This window comes from Lithobates pipiens, unplaced genomic scaffold, assembly GCF_037356315.1.
Source record: "Lithobates pipiens isolate NorthernLeopardFrog02 unplaced genomic scaffold, aLitPip1_a1.2 Scaffold_13, whole genome shotgun sequence".
NCBI classification, from domain to species: Eukaryota; Metazoa; Chordata; class Amphibia; order Anura; family Ranidae; genus Lithobates; species Lithobates pipiens.
Window position 1 is genome coordinate 156,575,291 of NW_027507718.1, and position 18,687 is coordinate 156,593,977.

General features: G+C 48.6%; 1 protein-coding gene across 4 annotated transcripts in view; it reads left to right on the forward strand.

The window, feature by feature from the left end:
* Window positions 1-18,687, forward strand: part of KDM4B (lysine demethylase 4B) — an 817,487-nt gene that overhangs the window by 40,378 nt on the left and 758,422 nt on the right. For all 4 annotated transcript variants that reach the window (XM_077475749.1, XM_077475750.1, XM_077475752.1 and 1 more), the window contains exon 2: window positions 6,886-6,993. The gene's annotated coding sequence lies outside the window, so the exon portion shown is untranslated. The remainder of the gene's footprint in view (window positions 1-6,885; window positions 6,994-18,687) is intronic.

Genomic DNA, 18,687 nt, shown 5'->3' on the forward strand with positions numbered 1-18,687 from the left:
GGAACCGGTTACTCTTCCAAGACAACATGGACCCCCGCCCTATATTTTGTGTTGTATTGGGTTATTATGGTATTATTCCATTAGTTGCCTTTGGTTCTTTCTTACTACTGAGGACACTGGGTGACTTGTCGGTTTCAAGTTAAAATCCATTGTTTTTTGCTAGAAAATTACTTTTAACCCCCAAACATTATATATTTCTGACAAAAGTGAGTACACCCCTCACATTTTTGTATACCGTATATCTTAGTATATCTTTTCATATGACTTGTATAACGGTGTAAATTTGTTGTCCCCTCAAAATGACTCAACACAGCCATCAATGTCTAAACCGCTGGCAACAAAAGGGAGTACACCCCTAAGTGATAATGTCCAAATTGGGCTCAAAGTGTCAATATTTTGTGTGGCCATTATTTTCCAGCACTGCCTTAACCCTCTTGGGCATGGAGTTCACAAAATCATCATCGTGGAGGTGTGTTTGGGGTCGTTTTTATTATTTTTGAATACTGCCCTGCAGCCCAGTCCCCGAAGGAAGGGAATCGTACTCTGCTTCAGTATATCACAGTACATGGCTCTCTCAATGAACTGTAGTTTCCCAGTGCCGGCAGCACTCGTGCAGCACCAGACCATGAGAGTCCCACCATCATGCTTGACTGTAGGAAAGACACACTTGTCTTTGTACTCCTCACCCGGTTGCCACCACACATGCTTGACACCATCTGAACCAAATATGTTTATCTTGTCTTTATCATGGTTCCACTAATACATGTCCTTAGTCTGCTTGTCTTTAGCAAACTGTTTGTGGGCTTTATTGTGCATCATCTTTAGAAGATGCTTCCTTCTGGGAGGACATCCATGAAGACCAATTTGATGCAGTGTGCGGCACTGACAGGCTGACCCCACACCCCTTCAACCTCTGCAGCAATGCTACTGCTACATCTATTTCCCAAAGACAACCTCTGGATATGACGCTGAGTACGTACACTCAACTTCTTTGGTCGACCATGGCGAGACCTGTTCTGAGTTGAACCTGTCCTGTTAAGCCGCTGTATGGTCTTGGCCACCGTGCTGCAGCTCAGTTTCAGGGTTTTTGCAATCTTCCTATACAACAGCCTATCTTTAGCAACATTTTATTTATTTATTTTCAGATCCTCGGAGAGTTCTTTGCCATGAAATGCCATGTTGAACTTCCAGTGACTAATGTGAGAGAGTGAGAGCGATGACACCAAATTCAACACACCTGCTCCCCGTTCACACATGAGACTTTGTAACACTAATGAGTCACTTGACACTGGTGAGGGAAAAGGGCTAATTGGCCCCAATTTCGGACATTTTCACTTAGGGGTGTACTCACTTTTGTTACCAGCAGTTTAGACATTAACCTAAGACATTGCCTAAGTTTTGATGTTTTTTGAAAGGACAGCAAATTTACACTGTTAAACAAGCTGTACACACACACTACTTTACATGTAGCAAAGTGTAATTTCTTCAGTGTTGTCACATTAAAAGGTATAATAAAATATTTACAAAAATGTGAGTGATCTCACTTTTGGGAGATACTGTGTGTGTGTGTGTGTATAATAATATATATAATTTTTTTTTTTTTTTTTTTTTACAGAGACCCTTGAGAATAAAATGGCGGTTGTTGCAATATTTTGTCACATAGAATAATTTTTTTGCTTAGAAAATGATACAAATTTTTCCCAGAATTGGGCAGCTCTACTTAGTATAAATATTTTACATGCAAATAAGGAGTATGATGCGTATAATACGCAAATCCCTATTTTGGGGGGGGGGGGGGGGGGGCTGGGTTTAGTGCTGCCATAGACATTCTAATAAGTGGGGTAATCTTTGATAATTCCCAGTAGATTTTCCATCACTCGCTGCATCGGTCATATGATTATTATGTGTGGCAAGCTATATTGGGGGCATCTTTACTTATTTATTTTTTACTCGTTTTATTTATTTATTTTTATTTTATCTTTATTGTATTTTAACTTTATTTTCATTTGACTATTTTTACATACTTTTAAAAGCCCATGATGTACATCAATGATTGTACTGGCGATCTGAAAAATTCCCTTTATGGGGAACTGCACATTCTCCTCCCATATAAACTCAATGTACAGGTATCATGTAAGCTTCTTCAAAAATATATCACAAATAATGAATTGTTATATATGTTATGCACTGGACAGTAAAACATGTCTGTATTCCAGAATGGTATCTTCCTTGAGGAAGATTATTTCAAATTTTCAAACGTGTTGCAGTCCCCAGGCTGAGTAGGTCAACAAGCAAGTTTGAAGGCTGCAAACCAACATTTAGATATGCGGCATATCATTCGGATATGTACAGCATGATGTTGCAATCCAACTCTGTATTGCTACTTACTACTTTGATCTAAAGTTGCCTTTGGGCCTCATGCACACTGAAGAAAAAAAACACCTGAGGCCCAAAACAGCAGCTGTAAAAATGTCCAACCAGTAAACTCCCCAGCATGTTCTACTATGTTGTTCATGCACACATAGGCTGTTATCTGCGTTTTTTTGGCAGGGAAGCTGTTTTTCCCGCAAGAAAATCTAGTGGGTTTTAAGAAGAGTTTTCAGCTGTAAAAACATTCTAACTCTCTAATAAATGTTAAAAATGCTAAAAAAAAAACTTGTCTCTTTCAGCGCTTGCCTGCATTTTTGAGACCATCTTTTCTGGGAGTATAGTTTTGCTAAAAAGCGCTACAGCTAAAAAAAAAAAAAAAAAACGCTGCTGCAAAACGCTACTGGAGTTTTATAATGTCCAGTGTGCATGAGGCCTTAACCACTTCCCACCTGCCATGTAGCAATATGACGTGCACAAAGTGGTTGCATTATCCTGACTGAACACTACTTTTTCAGATGCATTGGGGTGCCATTAGGAATTAACTGAACCCCTATACATCTGCTAAAGAGAAGCGTGTTTTGACTGCATATGTGAGAACGCATGCGATTTGCAAATGCTCGTAAACCCCCAATGTTAACCCTCAGTTAATGCTATTGGTTACATTTTATTATTGTCTGGCAGGTTTGCATGGGATGGTATTCATTGAAAATAACAGGATAAATGCACATCCTTCAAACTTCTCTGGGTTTAATTATATAGCTAGATCTGTACTGTACTTAGGAATGGTATATTGACCAAAGACTGGCAGCACTGCTAAAATGATGAAACAAGAGTGATTGCTGATTGAACTGGAGATATTGGGGATCTAAACTGACAGGTAACTGATTACTGTAAAAGATTAAGGTCGGCCATAGACCATTTGAATCTTGGCCGGTTCAGCTATTCAAACCATGTACGGGCAGGCTAAATGTACCTAGTTGATCCCTCTTTTAACTTGTGTACAACCATTTTGCATGCGATTATCGCTAGCAGCTGGCATAGTCGCTAGCAATAATCCACTGTCTTCTCCCAGCAGGGACAGCAGAAGGAAGTGCCCTGTATTGAAGTGGTTAAGGTCCTTACAAGAGTTGTTTAGATTTAGGTTACAAGGATGGGGCAACTGCACCATGAGTCACACATCTATTTTGTACAGGCCGACTTCTTTGCTCAATACAGATACTAATTTGCTGGTGGAAGTCTTGGCTAACCATCTTGCATTATATATGCCAAAATTGGTGCATGTAACCAATCAAGTTTTTCATATCGGGTATGTCAACCTTACCAATATAAGCAGAGCTTTCTTAACATCAATAGGAGGAAGTGGGCAATAGAGTCATGCCATTTGTAGAGGGAGCCAAGGCTTTGACAGCATCAAGTGGCCATTTCTATGTACAATGCTATGTAGATTTGGTGTAGGGCTGAAAAGTCTGACTCAGATGTGGCTTCTGTGTGCTAAACAAGCAGAAATTTATGTTCAATAGCCCGTGTTCCCCCTTCTTTTATCTCTTGTGGGGCATCAGCGTCCTCTTTCACCCATCCTTTTTGCCCTTGCGATGGAACCTTTGGCCATGTTAGTGCTGAATTCTACAAATATTGTAGGTTTCAGTTGCAGTGTCTCAGAAGACAACAGAAAAGAAAGTAAACGTTCTTCTCCGACCCTAAGGAGCCCCTAAAATGTTTTTTTAAATATTTTAATATGTAGTTTGTGCTCCTTCTCGGGTCTGGCGATTACCGTATATACTCGAGTATAGGCCGACCCGAGTATAAGCCGAGGCCCCCAATTTACCCCCAAAAAACTGGGAAACCTATTGACTCGTGTATAAGCCGAGGGTGAGATATGCCTGTCCATCCCTGTGTGTGTGTCCATCCATCCATCCATCCATCCCTGTGTGTGTGTGTGTCCATCCATCCCTGTGTGTGTGTGTGTGTCCATCCATCCATCCATCCCTGTGTGTGTGTCCATCCATCCATCCATCCCTGTGTGTGTGTGTGTCCATCCATCCATCCATCCATCCCTGTGTGTGTGTCCATCCATCCATCCATCCATCCCTGTGTGTGTGTGTCCATCCATCCATCCATCCATCCCTGTGTGTGTATCCATCCATCCATCCATCCATCCCTGTGTGTGTATCCATCCATCCGTGTGTGTGTGTGTGTGTGTGTGTGTGGCCTTGTGTGTCCAGCCTACCTGTGTCCCCGAGCCTCCGTCCGGTCCCGAGCCTCCGTCCGGTCCCGTCCCGAGCCGAGCCTCCGTCCGGTCCCGTCCCGTCCCGAGCCTCCGTCCGGTCCCGTCCCGTCCCGAGACTCCGTCCGGTCCCGTCCCGTCCCGAGCCGAGCCTCCGTCCGGTCCCGTCCCAGGATCACCGCTCTTCGTCGGCGCCCATTCCCCTGTTCAAATGCCGCGCCTCCCTGTCTGTGATAGGCGGAACACAATTTCCCAGCAGTCTGTGTTCCGCCTATCACGGACATCCTTTCATCCTCGTCCGTAGTACGAGGATGAGACGATGTCCGTGATAGGCGGAACACAGGCTGCTGGGAAATTCAGTGTTCCGCCTATCACAGGCGAAGGCGGAGCCGGAGGCGCGGCTTTTGAATTATAGAATGGCCGCTGTCTGTCTGCTCGACACGCTGATCGAGCAGGCAGACAGCGATGACTCGAGTATAAGCCGAGGGGGGCACTTTCAGCCTCAAAAAAGAGGCTGAAAATCTCGGCTTATACTCGAGTATATACGGTAATTGGGATTAATCTACTCTAATACCTCCCAGATTCACTTAGGAAGCATCTTTCCGGAATCTGCAGCTTCATTGAAGGTAGTACATTCTCTGTTAGGTGATGCCATTGCAGCCTGCCTGACTGCTGCTTGTTCTATAAATTTACAACCTCTGATCAGTAATTTGTGTAAAATCTAAAAGCTGGTGCCACTTCCTGTTATTAGCTCCCTCAACTATTTTACATTTTTCAAAATGCTCCGGTATGAATCCCTAGTGTTGGCTTTCTGTTCTTAAATGAAAAGTTCACCTTTACAGAAAATCTGTAAGGTGAACTTACACTGGACCCCTTCCCCATTCTCTCCCCTTCGTCTCGCTATACTGGAGTCCCGTGATTCCCCGATCTGACCAATTCAGACACAGCTTCGCTTGTCCGGGGATTTGAAATCCCATGGCTTAATCTCCTAAACGTACCTTGTAAAGGTAAGTATAGGAGGCATTCTAATTGGTTCGGCGCTGTCACGTGGATGGCGCTGACAATCAGAACTCGCCTAGCCCATCCTGTCAGTGTGAGAGAAGAGGAAAGAGCCTCAGGGATTACAAATCCCTGAACCGGTAAAGCGGCGAATCAATCTCTCACAGCGGATCCAGTGTAAGTTCACCTTCCAGATTTTCCGTAAAGGTGGACTTACCCTTTAATACCCTGATTTGTGAGTTGGTGTGAAAATGGAGTCAAATGAAATCAAACTGGAAATACTGCAAATGCCTCTTAATGTCAGAGACCTGGTGCTTCTCAATATGTGTAAGGGGGCAAGTAGCATCAAAACATGGATTCTTTTTGGCACTTTGGAGCACAATAAATTTGTCAAGCATATGTGAACACTTTGGAACTATATTTAAAGGCAAATGCATATGTTTTTATAAGTGTATGCAAGATATGGACTTTGAGTATCTAATTTTGGAGCACAAATGGCAGGGACTGCTGTTGAGTTAATTTTTACTTCCACATAATTCCTTTCATATTTGTTTGTATTTAGCATATTGTATTTAGCATATTCACTTTAACAATTCCTAGTCTTCTAGACTTGAGTTCTTGTTGCAGCGTAAAGATGAAGTTTGAAGAGTACCCAACTCAACAGCATGCTTTTGAGTACTGAGGAATGCATTGAAATTGATGTCTGGCCCATCAGAACATGCACCGATCAGACATTGGATTGAATGTATTATATAAAAACGATGAAAAAAAATAAAAATCAGCAAAGGTTTACAATATTTTGATAAAACTAGATCTACTGTCAGCCTTTATCATGAACTGAAGGGAGCAGGCTTTTAGTATATGTTAGAGGCAGCGTTTACCATAGCAATAATGAGCTAGGTAATGAGGTTTTATTGATTAACGTTTTTCGATTTTTTTTCTTTTTCTTTTTTTTTTTCTCTTTTCTTTACCACGCTGTGTAAACCTATGGATACATTTAAAAATTTCACCAGACATTTTATTAAAAAATATGCTCGTATCACATGAGTGTGCTTATAACATGGACAACAGAAACCCCTGAGGAGGGTAGATAGGAACTTTTTTCTGGAACATCAACATTTTATATTTCTTTACTTGCACTACTTAATGGGTTAAAAGATTGGGCATTTATTACAGAGATGTTTTTGTTTTGACATTTGCTTGAAATGTATTTGGCTATCAAAGTTTTATAAATGTTTTTGTCACAAGTCTGGTCCCATAATATAAATACACTATATAAACTTTTCTTGCAGGAAGAAGAAACCTTGACACAGAGGTTTTCAGTAGCAAGATCTGGATGAAGTTCTATTTTAGCACAGGAGAGCATTCTCTTAGCGTCACGTGTTTTGTCTCCTGAAAAGGTAAACTTGGCATTTAGTGGGTTAATATGTAAGTGTTTAAAGGGTTCATTAACCCTAAAGTATGTTAACCTTTAAAAAAGAACCATTCTCATTGGTTCATTTTGATCTTATAAAGAAGAACTCCAGGTATGTTTTTTTTTTTTTTTTTTTTTTAATTGCCATAGTTGCATTGGTCTAGTGTGAGCTAATGTGCGTATGCATGTTCCATATCTTTCGGACCACCTGTACTATTACAGTGGTTGCCATGATCTGTGTGTGTGTGTGTGTGTGTGTGTAACATGTTTCCTGGAACTTGTTCCACTAGGTCTCATGAGCAGGGCTCCTGTGCTGTTTTTGGGGTGGTATTCCTACCTTTTCCTTGTCCCATAGTGGCACATGCACCAGGGGAGAGTAGGTTTGTGGATGCTGTCCTTGCTTCTCGATGCATGGGAAATGCCAGTGTACGTCGGCGCTCCGTGAGCTGCATGCCGATGTTCGTTCCTGTCTCTAGAACAGGGACACCGGGAGGCTGGTTTTTAAAACGGTCAAACCCAGCAGAGGCTGCGGACTACCACAGGGGCAGGATGGACTCCTGCGACATCAGCGGAAACAGGCCCTAACACCAGCACCTCACAGGTAGGCCTGTTGTGTATTATACTTGCTTGCACAACCTGTGAGTGTTTTCCCCCTTGTAACCAGTAGGGGCTAGGTGAAGAGGCATGTGTGTATGTGGCATAACATTTATTGGGGTCATTTGTCCTCTTACAGGCCAAGACTCAGGACAAGGCCTAAGCGCAGCCACCAAAAAGGAAATGTGCAGTTTGCGGAAGCAGTTTGCGGAAGCAAACTGAGCTCCTCATGGAGCAAATCAATTTGCCGCACCTTTATAGACAGCCTAGTTAAGGATGACCTGGTAGTCACCTGACTTCTGTTAGAGATGAGCTTCCATCCACATTTAGCTTGTTTAAAACTCTAATTGACAAAATTCAGGTTCCCATAGAGGGTCCATCTCCCGGACTTTAGCTGCTCCTAGCGCTCCAAAGCAGTGTGGAGAGTGAAGACTCTGAGACTGAAGCCGGATCTGCCCAGTCTTCTCTAGAAGAATCAAGGTCAGATACAAGGCCCAGGGATAAAGAATCTGCAAGGGGCTCGAGGTATGAGTGGTTATTGCAAGATATAGATGACTTAATAAAGGCTATCTATACAACACTTGATATAGAAGAGAAAGTGGTACAATTGTCTAAACATGACCTTATGTACAGTGGTTTAAAAGGCTATGGTTGACACAAATACAAACACGATTGTTGGCAAGTACATCTAGAGAGCTGATTCTGAAATCTTTCCCTCCCCTCTTTCCTGCACTGGGGTTTTTGTCTGATTCTTCTGCAGAATGACAGCTAGGACATCGGTCTTAGTGAATTCGGCCAGAAGAAACCTATGGCATAAAACCTGGTCAGGCGACACTACCTCAAAATTGCGCCTATGTGTTGTTCTATTAACGGGCGATCATCTTTTTGGCCCAGGTTTGCAAGAGGCGCTGGAACGAACGGCCGTAAAAAGAAAAAAGGCCTTTCCAGAGAATAAAAAGCTGACAGCCAGATTTTTTATTTTTTTTGGTAGGCAGCAAGGTCCTAGAGAAAGGGACAATAGGCCCAAAAAACATTGGACAGGGCACAAGGGCAGAGGTGGCATCTTGTTTAACCCTCCTCAACAACCTGCCAAGCCACAGTGACTCGTGTCTCCCAGTGGGAGGAAGGTTGAGGGCTTTGCTCCCACAAAGGGCAGCAGTCAACTGAAGTCCATTCATCCTGGACCTAGTGACCAATGGGTGCAGGCTGGAGTTTTCTTACCAGCCACCATAGCGATTATTGGTCACCTTCCCTCCCCAAGATCGGGTTAAAGCGAGGGCCCTGGGTCTCCAAATTGGAGACTTGTTTGATCAAAAGGTCCTGATCCCGGATCCCAGTCGTATCAGGGCAAAGGATTTTATTCCCATAGATTTGTCACCAGAAAGCCGTCAGGAAACTATTGGCTTATCCTTAAAGAGGAAGTAAACCCTTCCAAACAACTTGGACCTATAGGTAAGCCTAGATTAAGGCTTACCTGTAGGTCCAAGCAATATCTCCTAAACCTATATGGTTTAGGAGATATTTGCCCGAAAATGGGCACCGCTGTCTACGGCGCATGCGCCGTAGACAGCGGCGCGCATGCGCACTAAATGCGGCAAATCCAAGAATGGATTAGCCAAATTTGTCGACTCCCGTGCGCATGCGCGGGAGTGACGTCATCGCGGCCTCGCCGTATGACAGCGGCGGAGCTGCGAGGCGCGACTCCCGTGCGCATGCGCGGGAGTGACGTCATCGCAGCTTCGCCGCTGTCATTGGTCGGAGCTGCGAGACGCCACCAGCAAGATGGACGCGGCGGACTACAGGGATCAGCGGCGACTTCGCTGGCTCCTGTGTCAGGTAAGTGACCCATAATGAGCTACTATGCGATGCATAGTAGTCCATTATGCTTTACCTTTGCAGGGAAAAAAAGAGGAAGTAAACCCATCAGGGTTTACTTCCTCTTTAACCTCCGGTCTCTAAACGGTTTGATCAGGTACAAGCACTTTCGTATGGAGACGGTGTTCTCAACCAAAAACCTGCTTTACCCAAACTGCTTAATAACCACTTTGGATTTGAGGGATACCTATCTGCATATCCCTATCCATCCAGCCTTCCAAAGATTCTTGAGGCTAGCAGTCAATATAGGAAACAAGAGATTCCGTACTTTCAATTTCAAGCCCTCTCCTTCGGTCTGTCTTCGGCTCCACTAAGGTTAAAGGTGATAACTATTATCCCTTACCTGGACGACCTCCTAGTGGTGACGGAGTTAGGGATGCACCGAAATTTCAGCCGCCGAAACATCGGCTGAAAATGGCCCTTTCGGCAAAAAGCCGAAAGAGAATTTCTGCCGATACTGGTGCCGAAAATGGGACGGGGCTTGGCCCCGCCCCCGGTGCCGCCCATCACGGGGGTGTCATTCTGTCTTTAGCTCTCCTCCTCCCCTCCCTCCTCACCTATGCTACAGTCAGCCTGTGGGGTCTCGCTCTAAAGTCCCCCTCTCCACAGCGGTGGCTGCATATGTCTCCTCAGCCGATGTGTAAATCGGCTGTGCAGGAGCTGGGCACGATGTTTACTGTGAAAGTGAAACCAAAGGAGAGGCATCTAGCAGTGTGTGCTGTGCTCTCTGCCTCCCCCTAGAGTGCAGTACCCAGCATGGAGATTAATGTACAGAGCTGCAGCTGCCAATTTAAAAAAAAGACTGTCTATATATGTTTGTATGTGTGTGTGTGTGTGTTATGTGTGTGTGTGATACGTGTGCATGTTTATATGTATGTGTGTTAAGTGTGTATGTTTCTATGTGTGTGTGCGCGCATGTATGTGTGTATGTTTGTATATATATATGTGTGTGTGTGTGTGTGTGTGTGTGTGTGTGTGTGTATATATATATATATATATATATATATATATATATATATATATATATATATATATATATATAATATAGTGTGTGTGTGTGTGTATATGTGCGTGCGTTTTTATATGTGTATGTTTTATATGCACTGTGCCTCACAGGCAGGCTACATGGCGGGCACTGGTAGACTGCTGGGCACAGTGAGGCTGCATTGATCTCCTGTAGCATGTCCGCAATCTCTGACCAGCTCCTGTACCATGTCCGCAATCTCTGACCAGCTCCTGTACCGTGCCCGCAATCTCTGACCAGCTCCTGTACCGTGCCCGCAGTCTCTGGCCAGCTCCTGCAGCGTGCCCGCAGTCTCTGGCCAGCTCCTGCAGCGTGCCCGCAGTCTCTGGCCAGCTCCTGCAGCGTGCCCGCAGTCTCTGGCCAGCTCCTGCAGCGTGCCCGCGGTCTCTGGCCAGCTCCTGCAGCGTGCCCGCGGTCTCTGGCCAGCTCCTGCAGCGTGCCCGCGGTCTCTGGCCAGCTCCTGCAGCGTGCCCGCGGTCTCTGGCCAGCTCCTGCAGCGTGCCCGCAGTCTCTGGCCAGCTCCTGCAGCGTGCCCGCAGTCTCTGGCCAGCTCCTGCAGCGTGCCCGCAGTCTCTGGCCAGCTCCTGCAGCGTGCCCGCAGTCTCTGGCCAGCTCCTGCAGCGTGCCCGCAGTCTCTGGCCAGCTCCTGCAGCGTGCCCGCAGTCTCTGGCCAGCTCCTGCAGCGTGCCCGCAGTCTCTGGCCATCTCCTGTATAAAAATTATTTTTAAAAATAGTCAATTTAGTTATCGGTTTCGGTTTTCGGGATCAAGGAAGATTTATTTTCGGTATCGGTTTCGGCACCAAAAAACCCATTCGGTGCATCCCTAGACGGAGTTGTACCAAAAGTTGTTAGCGGATCTCCACACTGTGCAGGACTTCCTTCAATCTTTAGGCTGGTTAATAAACAAAAATCTTCCTTAATTCCGACCCAGAAATTGTTTGATTTGGGGTAGGAATTTTGCTTAGGCCTCATGCACACGAGACGCAGATGAATCCTCTGTTAAAAAAAAAGCTGAAACGCGCGTTTTGCCGCGTTTGCATGCCGCGTTTAGACGCGTTTAGACGCGTTTGCGTTTAAACGCGTTTATAAAGATAACATCATGTAGACCCTCCCCAAGCTCTCAAAGCATTTTTTTAACTATTTCTGCTATTTTGATCAGAGTGAGCAGCAGCAGCATAGAGAGCAGTTGTACACTTGCATTTGCCGTGTCACTTGCCACGGCACCTGCCACAAGTTGTGGATTGTCCACTTGCCACGTCACTTGCCACAAGTTGGGGATTGTCCACTTGCCACATCACCTGCCACAAATTGTGGATTGCCCACTTGCCACGTCACTTGCCACATCACCTGCCACGTCACTTGCCACGAGATGTGGATTGTCCACTTTCCACGTCATCTGCCATGCCACCTGCCACAAGCTGTGGATTGTCCACTTGCCACGTCACCAGCCACATCACCTGCCACAAGTTGTGGATTGTCCACTTGCCACGTGACTTGCCACATCACCTGCCACGTCACTTGCCACATCACCTGCCACAAGTTGTGGATTGTCTACTTGCCGCTTCACTTGCCACATCACCTGCCACGTCACTTGCCACGCCACCTGCCACAAGTTGTGGATTGTTCACTTGCCACGTCACCTGCCACAAGTTGTGGATTGTCCACTTGCCACGTCACTTGCCACAAGCTGTGGATTGTCCACTTGCCACGTCACCTGCCACGTCACTTGCCACGTCACCTGCCACAAGTTTTGGATTGTCCACTTGCCACGTCACTTTCCACGTCAGCTGCCACGTCACTTGCCACGAGATGTGGATTGTCCACTTTCCACGTCATCTGCCATGCCACCTGCCACAAGCTGTGGATTGTCCACTTGCCACGTCACCAGCCACATCACCTGCCACAAGTTGTGGATTGTCCACTTGCCACGTGACTTGCCACATCACCTGCCACGTCACTTGCCACATCACCTGCCACAAGTTGTGGATTGTCTACTTGCCACGTCACTTGCCACGTCACTTGCCACGTCACTTGCCACGTCACTTGCCACGTCACTTGCCACAAGTTGTGGATTGTTCACTTGCCACGTCACCTGCCACAAGTTGTGGATTGTCCACTTGCCAAGTCACTTGCCACAAGCTGTGGATTGTCCACTTGCCACATCACTTGCCACATCACTTGCCACGTCACCTGCCACGTCACTTGCCACGTCACCTGCCACAAGTTTTGGATTGTCCACTTGCCACGCCACTTGCCACGTCAGCTGCCACGTCACTTGCCACATCACCTGCCACGTCACCTGCCACAAGTTGTGGATTGTCCACTTGCCACGTCACTTGCCACATCACCTGCCACGTCACTTGCCACGAGATGTGGATTGTCCACTTGCCATGTCACTTGCCACGTCACTTGCCACGTCACCTGCCACGTCATTTGCCACGTCACCTGCCACGTCACTTGCCACAAGATGTGGATTGTCCACTTGTCACATCACCTGCCACATCACTTGCCACATCACTTGCCACATCACCTGCCATGTCACCTGCCACAAGTTGTGGATTGTCCACTTGCCACGTCACTTGCCACATCACCTGCCACGTCACTTGCCACAAAATGTGGATTGTCCACTTTCCACGTCACCTTCCATGCCATCTGCCACAAGTTGTGGATTGTCCACTTACCACGTCACCAGCCACATCACCTGCCACAAGTTGTGGATTGTCCACTTGCCACACCACTTTCCACGTCACCTGCCACGTCACCTGCCACAAGATGTGGATTGTCCACTTGCCACGTCACCAGCCACATCACCTGCCACAAGTTGTGGATTGTCCACTTGCCACGTCCCTTGCCACGTCCCTTGCCACGTCCCTTGCCACGTCCCTTGCCACGTCCCTTGCCACGTCCCTTGCCACGTCCCTTGCCACAAGTGGATTGTCCACTTGCCACATCACTTGCCACATCACCTGCTACAAGTTGTGGATTGTCCACTTGCCACGTCACCTGACACAAGTTGTGGATTGTCCACTCGCCACATCACTTGCCCCATCACCTGCCACAAGTGGATTGTCCACTTGCCACATCACTTGCCCCATCACCTGCCACAAGTTGTGGATTGTCCACTTGCCACGTCACCTGACACAAGTTGTGGATTGTCCACTCGCCACGTCACTTGCCACATCACCTGCCACAAGTGGATTGTCCACTTGCCACGTCACTTGCCACATCCCCTGCCACAAGTGGATTGTCCACTTGCCACGTCACTTGCCACGTCACCTGCCACAAGTTGTTGATTTTCCACTTGCCACGTCACCTGCCAAGTCACTTGCCGCGTCACCTGCCAGGTCACCTGCCACAAGTTGTGGATTGTCCACTTTCCACGTCACTTGCCACTTCACCTGCCACGTCACTTGCCACAAGTTGTGGATTGTCCACTTGCCACATCACTTGCCACCTGCCATGTCACTTGCCACAAGTTGTGGATTGTCCATTTGCCACGTCACTTGCCACAAGTTGTGGATTGTCCACTTGCAATTGCAATTGTTTAAAATATTTTTCTAATGGTTTTTCATCATTTGCAATCATTTTTGAGATTTTTAATGTAAAAAAAAAGGTCACCTTTAAAAATGCATATAAACGCAAACGCGGCTAAACACGGGTGCCGCGTTTAGCCGCGTTTAGCTGCGTTTTGCGTCTGAAACGCAGAAATTTTTGTTTCTGAACGCATTTTTTTGCTTCTGGAAAAACGAGATTAAACGCAACTGCATATAAACGGAAAAAAACGAGACTGTGTGCATGGACACATAGGATAACATTGAATGAGTTCAGGTGCAGTTGAAAAAACTGTCCAACTGCATCTGAACGCGCGTTTAACTGCGTCTCGTGTGCATGAGGCCTTAGTAGAACAAAAAAAGTTTTCTATATTGTACATCATGAGACACAGAGCACCGTAGTAATTACTATGTGGGTATATAGGCACCTTCAGGTGATGGACACTGGTATACCCAATACAGGAAGTTCACTCCCTATATAAACCCTCCACCTACCAGGAGTAACTCAGTCTTTCGCCAGTGTCTAAGGTGTTGGTCACGAGTGAAGATGTGCTCTTAAGAGCTCCACTGGAGGGATCCTTGCTGGATTTAAACAGCCTCCATAGACCGGATCCATCCAACGTGCCACTGAGGCCAAGGTGGATGGTACCCGGGCCTCGCATACGAAGCATAAAGTTTTGCCTGTAACACCTCTCGTTGCAGGGCTGGACACGGGACCCAAAGCTTTTTGGTCAAGCCTACATTACCTAAAGTTTTTCCTGGCGGGTTGTTAATACACGTCCAAGGGAGTGGTACCCCGATAAAAAGGGACCCGGTCCTTGAAGGTTTGCTAACCCAGCACGCCGTGATGGGTGAAGTTTGGATCTGTCTGTTACAGCAGTATCCTGCAGCGAGGATAGGGTAAGGGAAGAAGCCTAGGAACTGTAAAAAGTCCACCTATGTTTTTTTTTTCTTCCATGAGTAAAATGTAGTAATGCGTTAAAGTCTCCACTAGAGGGACTAAATACACATACCTTGGTATGTTGCTTCTCAGCCAGCTCAGTGTCCAACTAAAACAGCATGTGTGTGTGGTCTCAGCAACCGGGGAGATTCTTAAAGCGGGAGTCCACCGGGACTCCGCGTTTTTTTTTTTTTTTTTAAAAGCCAGCAGCTACAAATACTGCAGCTGCTGACTTTTAAATAGTGACACTTACCTGTCCAGCGCGCCCGCGATGTCGGCACCCGAAGCCGATCGCTCGCTCGGCTGCCGGGTCCCGCCGCCATCTTGGGTATGGGAATCAGGAAATGGAGCCTTTCGGCTTCATTTCCCGGTTCCCTACTGCGCATGCGCGAGCCGCGCGGCGCAATCCGGATGGTCCCCGCTGCCTCTGGGAGCTGTGTGTTTCCCAGCAGGCAGCGGGGCACTTGCTGAAGGGGGCGGGCGCTTGCGGAACGGGGGCGTAACCTACGCTCGTTCCGCAGAGAGCTAGCCCGGAAGTGGGTGCAGTTACCTGGATTATCCAGGTAACTGCACCCCCCTCCCCCCTGAAAGGTGCCGATTGTGGCGCCGGAGGGGGGGGGGATTCCGATGAGCGGAGGTCCATTTTAGGGTGGACCTCCGCTTTAAGGACAGAGCCTCTCTTTCTACTGGTCTGCACTGGCAGACCCGAATGCCGTCCGTGCGTGCGGGCTGCTGTTAAGTTGAAACAAGAGGGGGGGGTGGATCAGTGGTGAGGGGGCATGGCTTACGCATGGCACCGTGCAGAGCTCGCACTTGAGGCATATAAAACAGACGCTTCTCATTGACAGAAGATTTCTAGCAGGCAACTGAAGAAATGGAAGTCTGAACACACAGGACACAGGAGCGCTGGGGCACGTAAGGGATGCACGCAGGCATTTCCAGTACAGGAGACACATTTTTACTCAGGCCAAACTGAACTTTATAGCGGCATTACATTGTTGGACTATTGCTCGGCAAATAGTGCATTTACTTAGTGCCTCTGCTTTTGTGCTTAGCACTATGGCTTCCAAAAAAGACACCACAAAGAAGGTACCAAAAATTCCACCCCCAGGTGCTGGGAACTCAAGTCTTGCCTCCACACTATCATCCTCTCCTGAAGTACCAGATATGGCAAGCCAGGGTGAATCATTGGAACCGATTGGTGGTGCAGCTGCTTCTCACATCTCAGCCCCTGTATACGTGACTGAAGATGCATTTTCCTCCCCCCTGCAGGGCCTAGAAAGATTAGCGGCTTTAATTGCATCCTCCCTCCAAAAACATAGGAAGAGTGTTAGATCCCCCTCCCCACCTCAGACCCTTTACCAAGGGAACAGTGGGTACAGGATGAGGTGTTACTCTCAGGCAATCTGGAGAAAAAACAAACCGATTACTCCTCTGCGGAGGAAACAACGGTAGATGAACCCTTTTCAGCCTCGCAATTTTTCACAAATTGCTGGTACAATCTCTTAGGCCGCGTACACACGCGCGGACTGTTCGCCCAACCTTGTTCGGCAAACAGTTTGTCAAACAGTCCGCTCAAAATTTGCATGAGCGGACTTGCCCACACACGAGCGGACTGTTTGACGAACAAGGTTGGGCAAACAGTTCGCTCAACTTTTGAAATGAACGGACTCGCCCACGTAAGGAGGAGGCAAATCCGCCCATTTCAAGCGCGTGTACAGGTAGGCGGGGCCCGCGAAGGAGACGTCGCGGGCTCCGCCGCCTGGAATGGGCTTAAAGGGGAACCCCAACGCTGAAAAAAATCGGCGTGGGGGTTCCCCCCAAGTCCACACCAGACCCTTGTCCGAGCACGCTACCCGGCCGGCCAGGAAAGGGGGGCGAGCGAGCGCGCCCCCCCTCCTGAGCCGTACCAGGCCGCGTGCCCTCAACATGGGGGGGGTGCCTTGGGGAAGGGGGGGCCGCGCGGCCCCCCCACCCCAAAGCACCTTGTCCCCATGTTGATGAGGACAAGGGCCTCTTCCCGACAACCCTGGCCGTTGGTTGTCGGGGTCTGCGGGCGGGGGGCTTATCGGAATCCGGGAGCCCCCTTTAAGAAGGGGGCCCCCGGATACCGGCCCCCCACCCTATGTGAATGAGTATGGGGTACAATGTACCCCTACCCATTCACCTGTGAAATAAAGTAAATAAAAACACAACACAGGGGAAAAAAATATTTTATTGCACAGCCGGGGGTCTTCCGTCTTCGGGGGTCTTCTCGCCGGACTCCTCCGCTATGTGTGTGTAGCTCTTTTGCCAGCGGAGGAGTCCGGCTTTCTTCCTCCCCGCCGCCGGCCTCTTCTCCCGACTTCGGGGGTCTTGTCCCCCTCTTCGGTTCTTCTGCCGGGCCACCTCGCCTGGTCCGGTGGCCCGGTCTTCTGTCGCCGTCTTCCGTTCTTCGGTCGCCGCCTTCGGTTCTTCTGCCGGGCCACCGCGCCTTCTTGTAGCTCTTTTACAGGCGGTGGCCCGGTCTTCTGTCGCCGCTGTCGCCGCTGGTGGCCCGGTCTTCCGTTCGTGTTCTTCTTCTTGTTCTTCTCCAGGAGATGTTGACACGTCGCTCCCTCCGGCCGGAATGCCAGAGCCGCCCTGCGCTGTCACTTTTATAGTGACAATGGGGCGGTGTCACATGGTATATGTCACATGGGTTGGTCACATGGGTTGATGTCACATGGGGACTATGACATCGTAAGGGGCGGGGTCACCATGTGACCAACCCATGTGACATATACCATGTGACCCCGCCCCATTGTCACTATAAAAGTGACAGCGCAGCGCGGCTCTGGCATTCCGGCCGGAGGGAGCGACGTGTCAACATCTCCTGGAGAAGAACAAGAAGAAGAACACGAACGGAAGACCGGGCCACCAGCGGCGACAGCGGCGACAGAAGACCGGGCCACCGCCTGTAAAAGAGCTACAAGAAGGCGCGGTGGCCCGGCAGAAGAACCGAAGGCGGCGACCGAAGAACGGAAGACGGCGACAGAAGACCGGGCCACCGGACCAGGCGCGGTGGCCCGGCAGAAGAAACGAAGAGGGGGACAAGACCCCCGAAGTCGGGAGAAGAGGCCGGCGGCGGGGAGGAAGAAAGCCGGACTCCTCCGCTGGCAAAAGAGCTACACACACATAGCGGAGGAGTCCGGCGAGAAGACCCCCGAAGACGGAAGACCCCCGGCTGTGCAATAAAATATTTTTTTCCCCTGTGTTGTGTTTTTATTTACTTTATTTCACAGGTGAATGGGTAGGGGTACATTGTACCCCATACTCATTCACATAGGGTGGGGGGCCGGTATCCGGGGGCCCCCTTCTTAAAGGGGGCTCCCGGATTCCGATAAGCCCCCCGCCCGCAGACCCCGACAACCAACGGCCAGGGTTGTCGGGAAGAGGCCCTTGTCCTCATCAACATGGGGACAAGGTGCTTTGGGGTGGGGGGGCCGCGCGGCCCCCCCTTCCCCAAGGCACCCCCCCCATGTTGAGGGCACGCGGCCTGGTACGGCTCAGGAGGGGGGGCGCGCTCGCTCGCCCCCCTTTCCTGGCCGGCCGGGTAGCGTGCTCGGACAAGGGTCTGGTGTGGACTTGGGGGGAACCCCCACGCCGATTTTTTTCAGCGTTGGGGTTCCCCTTTAAGCCCATTCCAGGCGGCGGAGCCCGCGACGTCTCCTTC